A 5,012-nucleotide genomic window follows, 5' to 3' on the forward strand; every position below is an offset into this window, starting at 1 on the left:
GTCAGAGAGACTCAAATATTAACACAGTGTGAGTGTGTGAGAGAGAGAGAGAGAGAGAGAGAGAGAGAGAGAGAGAGAGTGTGTGTGTCTCAACCCTACCAATTTAGAATCTGGTTATCTGTGTCCGTGTTGTGTGAGTGTGTCAGTTTGTGTCTCACGTCCAGATGGTGTGGACCACCCATACAGAGAATCTGAGTGGGTCACTATTCACTGCTACAGGCCAGTCTCACCACAGTGGCGCCCCCAAAACCAGTCCTGACACACGGCTCATTATATTTGTGTGTGTGTGTGTCTACACTAAGTCCTGAAAAATAACCATTCATGTCTTCCATTTTTAGAAAACAGAGAGTTTTTTCTCGATCTTAGCTCTAAATCAAACCGTTTATGTTACACAAAGTGATTTTCAATGAAAGATAATCACTTCAGTCTTATCCTTCTAGATTTAGTCACGCATTGACAGACTTTTGGTTATCGGTTTAAAGTTTGGTCCAGCTTATCCTGGCCAAAAACTATCCACTTAGACAGTAATCTATGTGGAAATGTCATATAACATATATTGCTCTATCTCAGGAGTAATATTGCCATAAATTCCCATAGTAAAATTTGTATATGTTCATATGTTAATAATATCTATATGTTTCTTATATATATGGTATTCTATGTATCAACCATATATGTCAACATGTATTTCATTTATATATGCAACTTTATTAAAACAACATATTTACAAAAAATCTGTATGCTTATGTTTTTGTAATGCATTTTTAAATACACATCTATCTTTTATATTTACTTGTATCAATGGGTTTTAGGATGCTATATATATTACATTTGCATATGAGAAGAGATGTTCTGTGAATGCAAAGCGAACAATCAGTTGATATTGTTTTTACGTGACAAACTAACTTGATATAAAACACATTCAAACAAATGCACAGCAGTGTTGATCAGCTGTTCAGATGCCTAAAAAAGTGAGCAGAAATGTGTGTACAGTTGGTAATCAGCAATTATGTCAGTTCAGTGGAAATAAGTACAATTTTAATTAAATTTCAATTACAGATTATTGCAAACCTGCCTCAAACATAAATCACAGCATACAATTCTGCTCATAGAATCTCTAGTTTACTTTCTGCTTAGGTCTTAAAACTATTAATATTTTTAAAAAATTTGATGCCACTAACCTGGAAAACTTGGCAAACTGACAAATCCAGTGATGACCTTGAGTAATGTAACACTGGTGCTCTGTCACCTTCTTTAACCCCTATGAATACATCAAAACATCTATGAGACATTTGCAGTAACTTTTGAACATTAAAAATACTTTTCAATGTTTGTGTTGTAAATTAAGTATGTTAAAAGGGTAATTCTTGACAAGGTCAGACACTTCAACTTCATTCATTATGACTTTATTATTTATACAATGGTTAAAAAAAAGTTTATAGAATAATTAGAATAGGACAGAATGTTTTAAAAGTGACAAAAACCTACAAATACAACAAAACATTACAGAATTCATACACTCCATTGATAATACTGATGTTTGTGCTGCCGTTTTCCCTCTAAAATGATGTCACTTCCTGGAGAACTAAGAGGATAGAACGTGAAATTGAATACACACACAAACTATAAAATTAACATTATTAATTAATTGATGCACAGACACACTATATATCAGAAAAATGAAAACATCCAAATACAAACCCAATTCCAAAAAAGTTGGGACACTGTACAAATTGTGAGTAAAAAAGGAATGGAATAATTTACAAATCTCATAAACGTATATTTTATTCACAATAGAATATAGATAACATATCAAATGTTGAAAGTGAGACATTTTGAAATGTCATGCCAAATATTGACTCATTTTGGATTTCATGAGAGCTACACATTCCAAAAAAGTTGGGACAGGTAGCATAAGAGGCAGGAAAAGTTAAATGTACATATAAGGAACAGCTGGAGGACCAATTTGCAACTTATTAGGTCAATTGGCAACATGATTGGGTATAAAAAGAGCCTCTCAGAGTGGCAGTGTCTCTCAGAAGTCAAGATGGGCAGAGGATCACCAATTCCCCCAATGCTGCGGCGAAAAATAGTGGAGTAATATCAGAAAGGAGTTGCTCAGAGAAAAATTGCAAAGAGTTTGAAGTTATCATCATCTACAGTGCATAATATCATCCAAAGATTCAGAGAATCTGGAACAATCTCTGTGCGTAAGGGTCAAGGCCGGAAAACCATACTGGATGCCCGTGATCTTCGGGCCCTTAGACGGCACTGCATCACATACAGGAATGCTACTGTAATGGAAATCACAACATGGGCTCAGGAATACTTCCAGAAAACATTGTCGGTGAACACAATCCACCGTGCCATTCGCCGTTGCCGGCTAAAACTCTATAGGTCAAAAAAGAAGCCATATCTAAACATGATCCAGAAGCGCAGGCGTTTTCTCTGGGCCAAGGCTCATTTAAAATGGACTGTGGCAAAGTGGAAAACTGTTCTGTGGTCAGACGAATCAAAATTTGAAGTTCTTTTTGGACAGTTTTCCAAAAAGAACTTCAAATTTTGAAGCCAGTCCCCAGACGTTTGCAGACTGTTATAAAAAGAAGAGGGGATGCCACACAGTGGTAAACATGGCCTTGTCCCAACTTTTTTGAGATGTGTTGATGCCATGAAATTTAAAATCAACTTTTTTTTTCCCTTAAAATGATTATACATTTTCTCAGTTTAAACATTTGATATGTCATCTATGTTGTATTCTGAATAAAATATTGAAATTTGAAACTTCCACATTGCATTCTGTTTTTATTCACAATTTGTACAGTGTCCCAATTTTTTTTGGAATCAGGTTTGTACTACAATAGAGATATATTAATAATTGCTCACTTGATTAATTCCACTATTAACACTAACATTCATTTTGCACAAGACTTTCTAATAAAAAAACTCAACATGTATTTATAAACCAAGACCCATGAGCATGATCCTAAAAGACTGCATACCCTACTGTTTTAATTTACTATTGTAATTTTATTTAAGGTGGTTTGAGGCCATACGAGGGTTTTTCTTTTTTTCCCATCAGTCTCAGTGTGTCAGCTACATGCACACATATACTAGTACACAGAGTGGTGTGTTTAATCCCGGATGTTTGTGCTTCTGTGGGTTTAAGTCCTCTGAGGAATAACACTAAGAGTAATGGGCATGCATGTGTGTTTGTGAGTGCAACTTCCTCTTTAGAGCCGGTGACAGAGCAAAATGCTCCATGATGTTCACTAACTCGTCTAGTGCGTGTGTGTGAGCCTGCATGTGTGTTTCTGCTGACAGTGATTGGAGTCTATAGGGTCTGGTAAACGTACGGTCATTCCAGGTTCATAAAACCCCAAACCTGCAAACGTGTGGGGAGAGACCCTAGAGGACCCTTACAGTGAAACTACGAGGCCTCCTTTGATCGGATGTCGACCGGGTGGTCTGACTGCTTGCGGAACGGCATCAACTGTGGCTAATAAAGCTAATGTGAGCATGTTTTGATAAAACATGCTGGTGACCAGCGACTTAGGGAAGTCTTTTTCCCTTGCAATTTCTGAGAAAAAGCCAGAATTGCGAGATGTAAACTCAAGAAAAAAGTGTTTATATCTCACAATTCAAAGTTTAACAATTCTTACTTTTTTTCCTCTGAAGTCTTGAGTTTGCATCCCATGGCAAAAACTAGCTTCCATAGCAACTAGTCTAGTCGGGAATAAGTATACACTAAAGTTTGGAATAATTAAGATTTTATTTTAAAAAAGCCTTGTATGCTCAGCATATCAGAAACCATGTGATGCTTTGCAACACTTTCAAAGTGAAATGTTCAGTGAGTGGCACTAAAAGTATTCAGTTTTATGGTAACACTTTATTTTAATAGCCCACTTTAGACATTGTACTAACTATGCAACATCATGTCATCTACCAGTCTCTAGAGTATTGTCGCTTAATATAAGCAAACACTTTATTTTGATGGCTCCCCAACAGAGATTCTACTGACTATAAGTAACTTGTACATGTCAGCTTATTCTACTAACCCTAATCTAAGTCTGACAATACTCTACTGAGAGTTAGTTGACATGTAATTGCAAAGTTACTTAGAGAATGTTAGTACAATGTCTATTTTTATCAAAATAAAGTGCAACCAGATTTATCCAAAGCAAATGAACATGAATCTGGCAACATGTTATTACGTTACTGGTGTATGCATCGCAGCAGTTTAGAAATTAAATGTCTGGTGAGTGGCACTAGAAGATTAATGCTCTATTACACTTGAAAATAATGTACCACCTACACTAAACCCTACCTTAAATCCAAGCGATAGTGTTAAGAAAAGCAAATGTGAGATCAAATGCATTTACTGAAGCAACCATGCCATTCATGCTTCTAAAAGTCTTTGAGCTTTTTCATTCTGACTCGTGTTTCACAGGACTCATACCAGAGCACATCGCATTGCAAGAGCAATGCTGTATCAGGTGAGCTACCGAGCAATTTTACAATGTCAGCTATACATATGGAGCTTATGTGATGTAAACATTGAAGTTAAAGAGTTTTGAAGTCATAACTTTGAAGGAACAGCAGGAAATTCAGTCTTTTATTAATCAATAATCTTAACCATAATTTGTGTGAAGAGGAGTAAAACTGGTTGGTGTTTTACAGCCACTAGTGTTCTTTTCCGCTAGAAACTGCAGTGCATTGTGTGTATAGGTACGTTTTTAGAGTTTTGTAAAAACATAGGTAGAGGTGGGTTTTTCCAATGAGCCTGGGTTGCAAGAAAAGTCTTCGCTCATTCATTGAGCTCTCGCTCTCTCCTGAGGATGGTTTACTCTGTGACTGGGCCGCCGCCATACAAGTGTTAAATTCAAACGGCTAATTAGAGGAGATGTGCGGATCAATAAGATGTATTGTAACTGGAATCTGAAATGAATCTGTTTTGGATCAATGTGAAGGAGTGCAGGAAAAATGGGAAGAGAGGACAATAAAGGAGAGGAATG

General features: G+C 36.4%; 1 long non-coding RNA gene across 1 annotated transcript in view; it reads right to left on the reverse strand.

Annotated features, from left to right (window-relative positions):
* LOC107561766 (uncharacterized) overlaps positions 1–1,255 on the reverse strand; it is a 6,980-nt gene extending 5,725 nt beyond the window's left edge. Inside the window, exon 1 of the long non-coding RNA XR_001605902.1 lies at positions 1,182–1,255. This is a non-coding gene — a long non-coding RNA (uncharacterized lncRNA). The remainder of the gene's footprint in view (positions 1–1,181) is intronic.
* Positions 1,256–5,012: the final 3,757 nt, after the last annotated feature.

Source organism: Sinocyclocheilus grahami, unplaced genomic scaffold (assembly GCF_001515645.1).
Source record: "Sinocyclocheilus grahami isolate Dianchi unplaced genomic scaffold, SAMN03320097.WGS_v1.1 scaffold791.1, whole genome shotgun sequence".
Lineage (NCBI taxonomy): Eukaryota > Metazoa > Chordata > Actinopteri > Cypriniformes > Cyprinidae > Sinocyclocheilus > Sinocyclocheilus grahami.